Here is a 14,263-nt window from a genome sequence, read left to right as displayed (position 1 = left end):
TAATAAATCTTTCAAGGGCTGGGGATTTAGCTCAGTGGTTCCACCGCCTGCCTCATAAGTGCAAGGTCCTGAGTTCGATCCCTGGTACCAAAAAAAAAAGATCTTTCAAACTATGAACACAGTATCTTTTACTTAGGTCTTCTTTAACATGCTCAAATAAAGGGGGTGTGTGTGTGCTATTGAGGATTCAACCCAGTATCTCATGCATGCTAGGCAAGCATTCTACTGCTGAGCTACATCCCCAGACCTTGTATCTATACATGTTTTAACACAATTTTTTCTTGTGATGCTGGGGATTGAACCAAGGGCCTTAAATATGCTAGGCAAGCACTGTATCACTACAGCCATTCTTCAGCTCATGTGTTATGTTGTAGGCTCTTTTCTTTTCCTTTTTTTTCATTTTATTTTTTAGGTTCCGAGGATCGAACTCTGGTCCCGGCGCTTGCGAGGCAAGTAGCGGAACCACTGAGCTAAATCCCTGGCCTCTGCAGGTTCTTTTCCTGTTGCTGAGATACACTATCTACAATATCCAACACCAGCAACTACACAGGAGGGGTGGTTTATTTGGGTCCATGGATTTTAGAAGACTCAGTCCATGGTCAGCTGGTTCCAAGGCAGGAATGGCATGGTGAAAAGGTTTGGCTGAGGAAAGCTGCTCATGGCTCAGCAGCCAGGAAGGACAGAGTGAAAGCAGTAAGGCAGGTAAATAATATAACCTTCTAGGTCAAGGTCCCAGTGAGTGGACTCTTCTGACCAGGCCCTACCTCCCAACATACATTCAAGTATGGATTTATCCGTGGATTAATCCATGTTAAACCATGTTATTTCCTTTATTTTTATTAATTAATGGTACTGGGAATTAAACCTAGGGGTACTCTACCACCAAGCTACATCCCCAACCCCCCCCGCCCACCCAACCCCTCATCCCACCTTTTATATTTTGAGGCAGGGTCTTGCTAAGTTAGCCCAGGCTGGCCTGGACCTTGCAATCCTACCACCTCAGCCTCCTGGAGTTATAGGAGTGTTACTGCCCCACATGGGTATATTATTTCCTTTAAATAACTGTTTAATTGATGGTATAAATTATATTTAGCCATCTTAGTCTATAGAATCCACAGATAATGATAGAGAAACTTTTTTTGAACACATTACTTTTAAGTGCTTCTTAGATATTGAAGTGGAAATGTTAAATAGCTATATTTAAATCTGTATTTCAGGATAAAGGTGTAACACTGGAGACAGAAATTTATTTAAATCCAAGGGCCCAGATGAGATCAACCAAAGATGTGAGTGCAGATAGAACCTTAGTATATTATAATTTTTAAAAACTGGAAGACAAGCCTTGCATGATGGGGCACACCTGTAATCCTAGCACTTTGGGAGGCTGAGGCAAGATCACCAGGTGGAGGCCAGCCTAGGCAACTTGGTAAGGCCTTGTCTCATGATTTAAAAAAAGAGCTGTGGCTATAGCTCCTGTGCCTTTAACCTATTACTCACTAAAAGCATGATTTGTGTTTTCACCTAAGACACACAGGAATTTTTTTTTTGAGATAAGGTCTTGCTATGTAGTTCAGGCTGGCTTTGAACTCACTATGTAGCTGAGGCTGGCATTATAGGCATGCACACCACACCTGGTGGATGGACAGGAATTTAAAATGAGTTTTGCTTAAGAAAAAAAAAATGGTGACTCTTCACTTGGGTCTACAAATGTCCAATCGGTAACTTAAAGAAAGAAGGGACAGGGCTGGGGATTTAGCTCAGTGGTTTCGCCACCTGCTGTGCAAGCGCAAGGACCCGAGTTCAATCCTGGTACCAAAAAAAAAAAAAAAAAAAAAGGGACAAGGGAAAAAACAGAAACAAAGCTTTTATAAACAAGGATGAGAAGAGGCACTGAAGGGAGGAGAGGGGATTGGGAAAGAAAGAAGCAAAAATATATCATGCACAAGTACAAATTCTCTACGATGAATGTTATCATTATGTATATCTAAAACGTACCCCCCAAAAAAGAACAAAGCTTGACCTTCTGTAAGAGGTAAAAATATTTTTAATTCGTCCATATTTTATTAACCACTCTAATAAACCCTTATTCTTAGACTTACCTTGGTCAACTAGCAGAGAGCAGACAAGGACAAGCAAGCTGTACAAAGATTCACACCAGAGATAAGGTTCTGGGGTAAGCAAGTCTTCCCAAATCCTGGAAAGCCAAAAGGCTAAAAAAGTAACTACCAAAACAAACAAAACCAGAGGGAAGAGAGGATAAAAACAGAAAGGGGGGGGGGGATATCACAATAGGTGTGAGATGAAATAGATTGCTCCGGACGGACTGTGAACCCCAGATCCCAGGCCATGGCAGATGAGGGTGAGGGGGTGAATTAGGAATAAGAACACAGTTTCTCAACTGGAGTGTGCCTATCTGTGTGTATGGGCACCACTCTTGCAAGGGTATAGATTAAATAAGCCTCACTTTTCTGCCTCTAAAGTCCCAATTTATTCTTTTTTTGGTTTGGACAAGTGAGATCATTTCTCACACCTTCATATTGTAAAACTGGGTCAATCCTTCTCGGTTCTACATATACACATGGTTTGCCATTTAGAAGTGTCTGTCTAAAAACTGGCAAAACAGGTTTATAATCTTAAATTTACCTAGCTTGTCATCACACTGCCTTTCAAGCCTGAGAACACCAATTCCCAGAAGTCTCCACTACCCTAAACCTATGGCCACCTTGGATTCCAAAACAGCCTCACATGACTGAGACTGCCTCAGGTAATAAGGATTCCTCTGGAGCTACAAAACTAGGATTGAGATAATGATTGACCAGACTCCAGCCCATCACAGCACACCATAAAACTGGCCTTCATTCTTTTGTGATCAATCAGTCTGAGTCTCTGCCTTAAAGTGTGCCCCCAGTTAGAGTCCTTCCTGTCTTCTCTTACCTTTCAATTAAAGGTTTTGCCTATGAACTCATACTATTTTAATTTCCATTATCACTAAAACAGGGACCCACACTAGCTGTTGACAGGTCAACCAGGTTTTATTACGAGCAAAATAAGGAATGCTGTATTTTGGCCCAAAATGTTCAGATGTGACTCCATTAAGCTTTTAAATATAAACTTGAATTGAGAAAAAAATTGAGGAACAATCTAGCTGGGGTGGTGGTACATGCCTATAATCCCAGCACTCAGGAGGCTGAGACAGGAAGATGCTGATTTGGAGACCAGTCTGGGATACACAGCAAATTTCAGGCCAGCTTGGATAAGAAGAAAGAAGAAAGGAGAAGAAGGGAGAGGAAGAGGACAAAGAAAAGAAGAAAAAGAAGAAAGAAGAAAAGGAGGAAGAGAAGAAAAAGAAAGGAGGATCAACAGCATCATCAACAATCTACATAATACTCCAAGGACAGACTCATACAAAACAATATTCAAGATAACTGCCCCAGTGTTAAAGTCAGGATCACTAGGTTCCTAGAATCAAGCAGTAATGGCTGTACAACACACCAGAACCTATGGGACACTGTGCAGGTAGTCCTAAAAGGGAAGTTTATAGCTATGAATGCCCAAATCAGAAAAAACACAGCAAGCCCAAATAACCTAATGATGCACCTCAAGGTCCTAGAAAAATAAGACCAAACCAAATCCAAACTAGTAGAAGGAAGGAAATTATAAAGAGCACAGCAGAAATTAATCAAAGTGAGATTTTAAAAACTACAAAGAATCAATGAATTAAAGAGCAGATTCTTTGAAAGAATAAACAAAATAGACAAACTCCTAGCCAATCTTTAAAAAAGAAAAAAAGAAAAAAGGAAAGATGCAAACCAATGGCAATTAGAAATGAAAAAGGCGAGGGGAAACCCACTTTCTGATTCCCCTTCTGTCTCTCTTAGAAGCTATCTTTCTTTCAATAAATTTTTCCTACTTAAAAAAAAAAAGACAAAAAAACCAAAAAAGGCAAAATCACAATGGTCACTGCCAAAAACGCAGAAGATTATTAGTAACAACTTTGAGAACCTGTACTCTAATAAACTGGAGAATTCAGAAGAAATGGATAGATTCTTAAATAGTATATATGAATTACTGAAACTGAACCAAGAAGATATAAAAACCCTGAACAATCCAGTAACAGGCAATGAAATTAACAAAAGGATTTTAAAAAACTAAAACTAAGAAAAGCCCTAGTCCTGATGGGTTCGCTCCTAAGGTGTAACTCCAATAGCTCCTCAAACTCTTCTACGAAATTGAAAGAAAAGGGGTAACCCCAAAGTCATTCCTGGAGGCTAGCATTACCCAGATTTCAAAATCGAAAAGGACTCAACCAAAAAGAGAACTACAGGCCAATCTTTTTAACAAGATACCAGAAACAGAATGCAACAAATCATCAAAAAGATGATACATCATAACCAAGCAGAATTCATCCCAGGGATGCAAGGATGGTTCAACATACATAAATTAATAAATCACACCACTACATAAATAGAAAAGTATATAAATCACACGATTATCTCAAATAGATGTAGAAAAAGCCTTTCACAAAATCCAACATCCATTCATGATAAAAAAAAAAAAAACCCTGAAGAAAACAGGTATAGAAGGTCCCTGTCACAATCTGATGAAAGCCATTTATGACAAGCCAATGGCCAAAATCACATTAAATGGGGAAGAGTTGAAAGCTTTCCTTCTAAAATCAGGAATAAGATAAGAATGTCCACTATCATCCTTCCTGTTCAATATAGTTCTTGAAACATTAGCCAGAGCAATCAGGCAAGAGAAAGAAATAAGAGATAATGTAGAAAAGAAGTCGAAGGGCTACATCTCTATGTAGCTCAGTGGTGCAGCACCTGCCTGGCAAGTGCCAGGCCCTGGGTTTGATTCCTGGTACCCTCCGCCCAAAAAAAGAAAAAAAAAAGAAAAGAAGTTGAATTATCATTATCTGCAGATGACATGATCCTGTACATAGAAGACCCAAAATACTCCAGCAAGAAACTCTTAGAATTAATAACCAAATTCAGTAATATAAGATTCAAAGTCAACACAAAAATCAATACCTTTTCCCTACACCAATAATAAACTCATCAAAAAAGAAATTAAGAAATCAACCATTCACAATAGCATCAAGAAAAATACTTAGGAATTAACAACCAAGTGAAAGACCTCTACAACAAATACTACAGTGCTCTGACACAGGAAAAAGATATTAGAAAACAGACATGCCCTGTTTCTGGATAGACAGAACCAATACTATTATCAAAATGGTCATGTTCCCATAGGGCCGAGGATTTAGCTCAGTGGTTTTTGTCACCTGCTGCGCAAGAGCAAGGACCCGAGTTCGATCCCCAGTACCAAAAAAAAAAAAGGTCATACTCCCAAAACTGATACACAGATTTAATGCAATTACAATCAAAATACCAACAGCATTCCTCACAGAGAGAAAACAACCCTAAATTTCATATGGAACCAGAAGAGACCGAGATAGCAAAAGCAATCTTGGGGAACAAGAGCAAACCAGGAGGCATTACAATTCCAGACAAAGCTACATGATTTTAAAAAAAGGTAATATACTGGCAAAAAATAATAAATAAATAAAAATGGAAGGGCTGGGGATGTAGTTCAGTGGCGAGGAGCCTGCCTGGCAAGGGCAAAAGGTCCTGAGTTTGATTTCCAGTACGGGGGGGGGGGGGGGGCACCCTGGATCAATGGAACAGAATAGAAGATGCAGAAACAACTCCAGGCACACTCAGCTACCTGATCTTTGACAAAGGGGCCAAAAGCACATGCTGGAGGAAAGATAACCTCTTTAACAAATGGTGTTGGCAGGGCTGGGGATTTAGCTCAGTGGTTCCACTGCCTGCATCACAAGCGCAAGGACCCAAGTTTGATTCCGGGTACCAAAACAACAATAAACAAAAAAACAAAAAAAAATGGTGTTGGCTATATACATGCAGAAGTTTGAATCTAGACCCACATCTTTCACCATGTAATAAACTAAAATAAATGTGAAAACAGAAACAAACTGCTGGAAGATAAAATAGGTAAAACTCGAACACCCAGAAATAGGCAAAGACTTTCTGATTAGAACTCCAGTTGCACAAGAAATAATATCAAGAATTAACAAATGAGGTCACATCCAATTAAAAATCTTCTATACAACAAAGGAAACAGAGTAAAGAGAAACCTATAGAATGGGAAAAAAAAGTTTTGCCAGCTATTCCTCAGACAGAGGACTGAGACCTAGCATATACAAACGACTCAAAAAAATTAGATAATCCCCAAATAAGAGATCCAATTAATATGGGCAACTGAGGACTGGGGATTTAGTTCAGTGGCGTCACTGCCTGCCTCACAAGTGGAAGGTCCTGAGTTCGATCCCTGGTACCACAAAAATAAACAAATTTATATGCAATAAGGTCTAGGATCAGACACTAGTTTGGATAGCTAGCTGTAATGAGTATTATTTGGATCACCTGAGAATGCTGAATTAGTATCTAGGAATTGGAGAAAAATCAACAATTACTCACATGGGAAGTGGCATTGGTGACTAAAATAACAAACTGATCTTATTTTAATGAAATAAAATACAAAGCTACGTATTTGGTTAGATAATAATTTGGAAAAAATACAATTGTTAACAATAATAATTTCTGGGTGATGAGAATGTCAAGTGTTTATTTTGGAATATTTATATATTCTAATACCCCACACTGCACACATACTCCTTTTCTAATAAAAAAAATTATTAAAGGAAATAATCACGTGGGAGCTTTAGTAAACCATCAATGACTAATCTTTCTCCAGTTAAAATTTTAAAAGGTTAAACCAGGTGTGGTGGCACACACTTGTAATCCCAGCACTTGGGAGGCTGCGGCTGGAGGATCACCACGAGTTCAAGACCAGCATGGGCTACAGAGTGAGTTCAAGGCCAGCCTGAACTACACAATGAGACCCTGTCCAAAAACAAATGCCAAAGGTTGAGTATTGCTTTTAAGAATTGGGGATGGACACCAGACATGGTGGCGCATGCCTGTGATCCCAGCACTCAGGAGGCTGAGGCAGGAGGATTGCTCTAAGTTCAAAGCCAACCTGTACTACAAATACAAAAGGAGACTGTCTCAAAAAACCAAAAGAGTTGGGGATGGATAAAGAGAAAAATTGTCTAAATTTTCTGTTAAAATAACATTCTCAGACATTTTCCACTTCATGAGTTAGAAAAATACTTCACATAGAAGTATTAACAAAACTTTCTAGGAATAGCAGATTGTACAAATCAATTCTTGTTTGAAAAACAGAAGCCCTATTTTAGGTAGCCTAAGCAGAAAAGTAATTTATCAGATTACCACTGGGAGTTCAGAGAATGAATGAGAGGGTCCTTGAATTTGCAAATATCCAAAACACCAAGAGAAGCTAAATGGTCAAAACCACTGCCAAAGTTACACCACAGAAAGAGCATGCTCAGGAAACTGTTCAAGTTAGCACTGTTACCAACAATAACAGCCAATGTGAAGAATTCCACACTGTCTTCATTTCTTTCCATCTTACTCCTGATCAAGTTCCCAGTTAGGGGCATCTGAGTGGCACAATTTGGATGACACACTCAAGCTCTAGCTTCCACGGGTCCAGGACAGAAAGTCTATCTATATGTCTGTTATGCGTGCATACAGTCTTTTCAACATCCTCTTTTACTAAGATTTACAAAGAAGGAATAATAGACGGGTGTTAAAATGGCACAGCCAAAAGAAACGACAAAAGACTATATTAAAGTTCAGTTAGTAGAATGTCCAATGTCTTGCTCTTAGTAATAAACTTTAATCATTGTGCCTTCTGCTTTACTGTTACAAGAAATATTTCCTGAAAAGTAATTTCAGGAGGTACTAAACAATAAAATTTATAACCTTTCTCCACTAGTTAATCTTCTTTACAATATCATAGTACTCAAAGGTCACAAACACCTGCTGGCATCCAAAGCTAAACACTCACTATACTATAGCTAGTAAAAACTGAATTTACTTAAGTCATAACAGTTCCAAGTAAGAATTGTATGCTAAGATAAGGTTAATTCTACCAGACTCCAGGCTACCATACAAGAAACAGGAGTATATTTATTACTTGATACAATCTAACACATTAAATTCTGGCCATAAGATTCTGATAATTAATGGATACATTTATATAAGATTCAAAACCATAAGGCTTTTATGGCATTTGCTCCAAGTCACTACACCAAACATACTATGAACAAGTCATTCAGTAAAGGTAAATTTTTGTTTGGGTACTGGGGATCGAACTCAGGACCTTGCACTTTCGAGGCAGGTGCAGTGCCACTGAGCTAAGTCCCCAGCCCAATTAAGGTAAATTTTAACAAGTAGTTTCAACTGCACTAAAATAGTATAGTTTCACATAAATAAGACTAGGCTATTTGTGACAAACTATGTAGAGTTTTCACAATTGAGAGATTTAGTAGTAATGACTACTATTATCACAAGACATCGTTTGTTTTTGTTTTTGTTTTTTTTACTTCAAATTCATTCTGTTTAAAAGTGTTTCCACAGGGCATGGTGGTTCAGTGCCTCACATCTATAATCCCTGCGCTCAGGAGGCTAAGGCAGGAGGATAGCAGTCCAAGGTGAGCCTGGGCTACACAGTGAGTTCTAGGAGCCTGAACTACAGAGCAAGACCTTGTCTCAAAAAAAAAAAAAAAGGAAGTTTCTAAGCCAGGCTTGATGGTACATGTCTGTAATCCCAGCCCTTGGGAGACTGAATGATCACTCTGAGTTTGAGGTCAGCCTGGGCTTCCACAATGACACCCTGTTCCTAACGCTCCCATAAATGAAAAAATGAATGAATGAATGAAAGTGTTTCTCAAAATCTCCTAGAATAATCTCTATTTCTAGTTGAAACATTACTTTTAAGTTAGAGGGGAAGACTCCAGATATAGTTGGTTCTGCCATATACTAGAGTTGGGTGACCCTGGGCAAGTCAGTCATTTCACCTCTTTGTTTGAAACGGTCTTTACTTTGTAGAGAGTCTGTGCAAAAAATAAACAAATAAATAAATGTACACACACTTCAGGAAAAGAAAAACAGTACGATGTTTTTTCAACAGATGGTGTTACCCTTGTATGGGGGACCCTAGAGGATGTCATATATTCCAGAAAGCCCATTTCACTGCTGATCCTTAGAGAAGAAATTGAAAATTCATGTGCAGCAATCTCAATGACCAAGGTTACCTAAGCAGCAGTTGGTGTACTAACAAATGTCTGGAACCTAATGGTCATCACTATGAACACCTCTTGTAACTGGAGAACCAAAGGTAACTTGTACTAATTTTATGATATCTCAATAAATTTAGTATTAAAATATTTATACAAGTTTTTCTTTTTCTAAAGTATGTGTACATTTTTTTGGCAGACTCTGTAGTTCAGGCTGGCCGTGAGCTCACTCTAGCCCAGCCCATGCTCAAACTTATGGCAATTCTCCTGCCTCAGCCTCCCAAGTGCTGGGATTATAGGCATGCACCACTACATGGGCCTGGCTTTTTTCATCTCTTTTTGTGTCAAATACCTATATGTAATTTGGAGAACATTGGATTGTTATTGTGAACTAAATCAGAAAATATATGTGGTGTTAAAAATAATGCCTGTATGATTCTCCCCCTCAAAAAAGACAAAATCTGAATACAGAAACAAATGTTAAGAATAAAACGATAAGCTACTATCTCTCTCCCTCAAAAAAAAAAAAGTTAAGGCTAATTAAAAAGTACAGGAATTCATAAACAGCATGAAAACTGAAATAACTAACTTTTTCTTGGGCGTAAGGGATTGAACCCAGGATCTCACACACGCTAGACAAGCGCTCTATCTACCACCAAGAGACACTCCCTATCCCAACTCTAACTTTTAATTAACTAGCCAAAGAGCCTTCTAAGCAAAATTTTCTGCATACTTAACTTCAAAGACAGCAATTATTCGCAAGCCAATTTTTTATATACTGAAATTTAAACTTATAATAAGCACAAACAAGGGTCTGGAAACTCAATTTAAAGTATATTCAATCTTAAATGAATGAGATTTTCTAGAAAAAACAATTCTTATTCCACTCAAATAAACCTACTGTTCAACTTTCTTCATGCAATTGATTGTCTAGACCAGTGATGGAAAACTCTTTAGAGCTTTCAATGATACAAACAGCCCGTTGCAGCAAGCGTGCCACAGATTTGCCACCACTGGTCTAGACGGAAAACTGGGTGACACAAGGCAAAGTAGTTTTACCATAGAAATGAAAGGTAAACTTAATGAGTACCGTTAATGAGTACTTGAGTACAACTCAAGGGCCAGGGATTCGTCTGCCTGCTTCCCAAGCACAAGGTCCCGAGTTTGATCCAAACAAAACAAAACAAAACAAAGAACCCCCTCAACAATGACAGCTGGGCTGGGTGTGTAGCTCAGTAGTAGAAGTTGTGCCTAGCAATGTGCAAGGCACTGCAAATTAAAAAAGAAAGATACAGGGCCAGGGATGTGGGTTGCAGCACCTGCCTAGCAAGCCAGAGGCCCTGAGCTCGATTCCTGGTACCAAAAACATAAAAAATAAAATAAAAATTTAAAAAGTCAGGATATAGCTCAGTGGTGCGGCGCCTGCCTTGCAAGCGCAAGGTCATGAGTTCAATTCCTGATACAAAAGAAAACAAATACATAAATAAGTAAAATTTAGAAAAAGAAAGCTGTGTTATTGTCCTTCCAGTGTTTCTATGCTTACTGTCTTAAACTATTAAAGTCTTTGACGTGAGAATGTTTTATGATCATCCAGATATTCTTAGGCCCTACTACAGTGATACTGGCACCACAGTACAGCTTCCAGTGTTTCTTAAAAGAATGACAGAGCTGTCTTACTAAAAAATGAAAAATAATTTGCCCAATAGATCAACTGAAGACTAATTATTTGCCTTAGTGAAGCAAAACTAATGGGCCCCCTTAAATACATCCCTATGTACAAAAGAAGTTTAGTTCCTCTTTAACTGAGCCATATACACACAGGGTACGATCAGAAAATGCAATGGACGTTTAAATTTTTAAAAATTAATACACCAGAAGACCCTTTACCATTAATCCTCCTCAAAATACTCCCCCTTGCTTCAAACACACTCATCTCATCATTCTTACCACTTTCTGAAGCAGTTCTGGAAGTCCTCTTTTGTGAGCATCTTAGTTGTGCTGTATAGTCTTGGTGCTGTGGCTGCCTCTCTTCCCTAAACCAATTCAAAATGTTTGCCTTCATGGTCATTTTGACTCTGAGGAAGAGCCAGAAGTCACGCAGTGAATAGGTGGATATAGTGGATGAGGAAGCACTGTAATGATTTTATGAGTCTGCCTTTTCAATGGATAGCAATTCTGCACCATTCACTGCATTTTTTTTTTTTGGTACAGGGGATCCAACTCAGGACCATGCACTTGCGAAGCAGGCGGTGGAACCACTGAGCTAAATCCCCAGCCCCCATTCACGGTATTTTTTTTTTTTTTTTTTTTTTTGGTACCAGAGATTGAACTCAGGTCCTTGTGCTTGTGCAGCAGGCGGTGAAACCACTGAGCTAAATCCCCGGCCCTTTTCACTGTATTTTTGATCATACCACCTAAAGACCAGAAAGAGGACTCCTAGAACTGCTTCAGAAGGCGACCAAAAGGATAGAGTAACCGAGCTGGAAGAAAACAGGAGTGTTTTGAGTAATTAATGGCAATATGTCTTTTACTATAATAATTTTAAAAACTTAAACATTTACTGTGCATTTTAATCACACTTCATATATATGTACATATATGCAGAAATGTATTCCCAGATTTCTTATAACTCCAAACTTACTAAAATAGCTGCAATGTGCCCTCTTCAGCTAAAATTTTAACAGCCAAGGATGAGAAAACTGTTAAGTTAAAAATCATTCAAACTAAAGGTTTCCTATTTCTCCCAAAATTTCAAGAGCTCTGAAAGGACACTATCCAGATTCAATTGAAAGAGTTTATCCCAACATGTACAAACTGTTTTGGGTACCCTAATAAATAAGGAATTAAAAATAAGGTCTCGGCCCCAAATAATAAGCAATTAATTTGTATACTACACAAAGCAACTAACTTCTAATTTCTATAAAGAACTTAACATGTCTTTCTTGTGGAGACAGAGAAAAAAAATCCTAGAACTTTTGTTTGAAAGAATGAAGGAATTATTAAAATTAATCCCCTAGGAAAGCTGACAGCTTATTTCATTATTAAGTGCGAAGTTATCACCCATAATTAGCACTTTACTATATCATATTACCTTATCTTTCAGAGATAGCAATCTGAAACTAAAGCACCTTTCGAAATTCTGAAATTTACTGTTTTTGGTTTTCAATCTACCGTATGCCATCCCGGTGCACTCTGTCTCCAATTAAACATCTGGATCTACTGTTTTTTCTTTTTAAAGCAAACAAAAAGACATCCTTTTGTTTAAAAGGCACAACACACTCGCTCCACGCCTAAACTAGGTTTTCACTTGCTCAACTGTTACACTACGGTAAATATCCCAAACTTAACAGCACTCGATTTCAAGTACCGATACAAAATACTTTAGATCAGCCATTCAACAAATTACAAATTTAAGTCATTTATTGAAGGATATCAGTCACTTGTTGGATCGGATTTACAGAGGAACGTTAACTTGTTACTAAACTAAAAGATGAACTACCACTAACTCTGTGTTTTCCTGGTAAGCTGTACATATCAAAAGCGTTTCAATAAATATGACAAGCCAACATCGGAGCACAAAGTTGACACATAAAACTGACACCACAGCAGAATTTCAAAACTATAAGCAACAACCAAAAAAACAACAAAACCGCACCCATTCTTATGTAAAACTTTTCAAGTTAGCAAACTTTGTAAGCCCCACCTTTTTCACCTACAGTAAATCGTCAAGATAAACTACCAATAGCAAAACAACAAAATCGAAAGATTCAGTTAATGTCTCATAGGGGAAAACGACTAAAATGTTACGACATATTTAAGTTATCGGAGAACAGGGTACTTCCCCAAGCTACAGCCATTTTAGATTCAGTCTTTCTTTTGAATTTCACGGGGGGGGGGGGGTAAAAATGGGGGCGAGCTGGTGAAAACACTTCAAGATCAACCAGTTTCCTACCCTCTCCGTGGGGAGGGGATTAATACTCGACAGTCTAAAAGAAAACACTCTTCTAAGGCGAACTGGGACGTCGGGGGTGAGAGCTTGAGCCTCTTTCCCCTTCAGATACCCTACATTTGACTTTTTCCTCCTTAGGTTTTCCTTAATAGGCAAACAAAAGCCTTTGGCTCTCATTTTAAAGCAAGAAAAGGCAACACGTAAACCACGCCACTCAATCTCTCCCAAGCCCTAACGCCTGGAGAGGAGCCAGAGAGCCGCAGGTGAGCGTTCCGACCCGAAGACCAAAGTTGAAGTCGGAGTGCTCTGGCGGAGCCGCAGCCACGCTCACAGGCGAAGCTCCACGCGCCAGTGTGGGGGGCGTCTCAACCACAGGACCCATGGGCTCTGCTCGCTCCTCCCCGGGCGGACCCACACCAGACCACCTGTGAGAGACCTTCTTCTAACTACTTTTAATATATAGTTGGTTAGGCAACGGGCGGAGCCCCGCGCCGGACGACTCCAAGGTCCCCTACCGCTCCGTTGACCGAGACTCCAACTCACCCGGCAGCTGCAGGGCTACAGTCAAGGAAGAGACGCGGGGTCCGAGGACCCGTTCCCAGCTTCCCGGCCCAGTAGAGGTGACTAGCCCACAACCATAACAAAGCTCTTCCCAAAATGGCTGCCCTGCCCACAAGGCCCAGAAGGGGCAGAGCGGGAGGAGGAGGAGCGAAAACCAGCCCGCCCCCCCAACCCCGCCTGGTACACGCCCACCCGCCCGAGCGGAAGCGCATGCGCAGACCTGCTCCAGTGACCCTGAGGGGTACCGCCGCGCCTCAAGCCCTCGATGTTCTAGCTGGCAAACGGCAGGTTTTCCCTGTCTCGTCCCCAACACCCTCCAGCGCACCTAGACGCAGTGTGCATGGTCACCCTCCCCCTGTGCAGTTAAGTCCTTGTCTTTTCCTCGCGCAGCCTGACAAACGAACCGAGTTTAGTACTCTTCTTCATATCCTCCTGCCGAATAGGCGGGCCTGGGCGCCCGTGAATGAGTGGTAGTGTATGTATGCAGGTATCGGTTCTTCGCAGACCATTCATTCCTCAGCCTCCCACATCCCGCCTCTGGCAAAGAACGCGTCGCTAAA

At 39.9% G+C, this 14,263-nt stretch overlaps 1 protein-coding gene across 2 annotated transcripts in view; it reads right to left on the bottom strand.

Moving 5' to 3' along the window:
* The window catches only part of Gpbp1l1 (GC-rich promoter binding protein 1 like 1), a 53,107-nt gene extending 39,232 nt beyond the window's left edge, over positions 1 to 13,875 (bottom strand). For both annotated transcript variants that reach the window (XM_004921219.4, XM_087214895.1), the window contains exon 1: positions 13,686 to 13,875. The gene's annotated coding sequence lies outside the window, so the exon portion shown is untranslated. The remainder of the gene's footprint in view (positions 1 to 13,685) is intronic.
* Positions 13,876 to 14,263: the final 388 nt, after the last annotated feature.

The sequence above is a fragment of the Heterocephalus glaber genome, unplaced genomic scaffold (genome assembly GCF_053883595.1).
Source record: "Heterocephalus glaber isolate CG9 unplaced genomic scaffold, H.glaber_assembly_v1.0 deba00001451, whole genome shotgun sequence".
Classification (NCBI taxonomy): Eukaryota; Metazoa; Chordata; class Mammalia; order Rodentia; family Bathyergidae; genus Heterocephalus; species Heterocephalus glaber.
The sequence above is the reverse complement of the archived record's forward strand: the minus strand, read 5'-3'. Positions and strand labels throughout refer to the sequence as shown.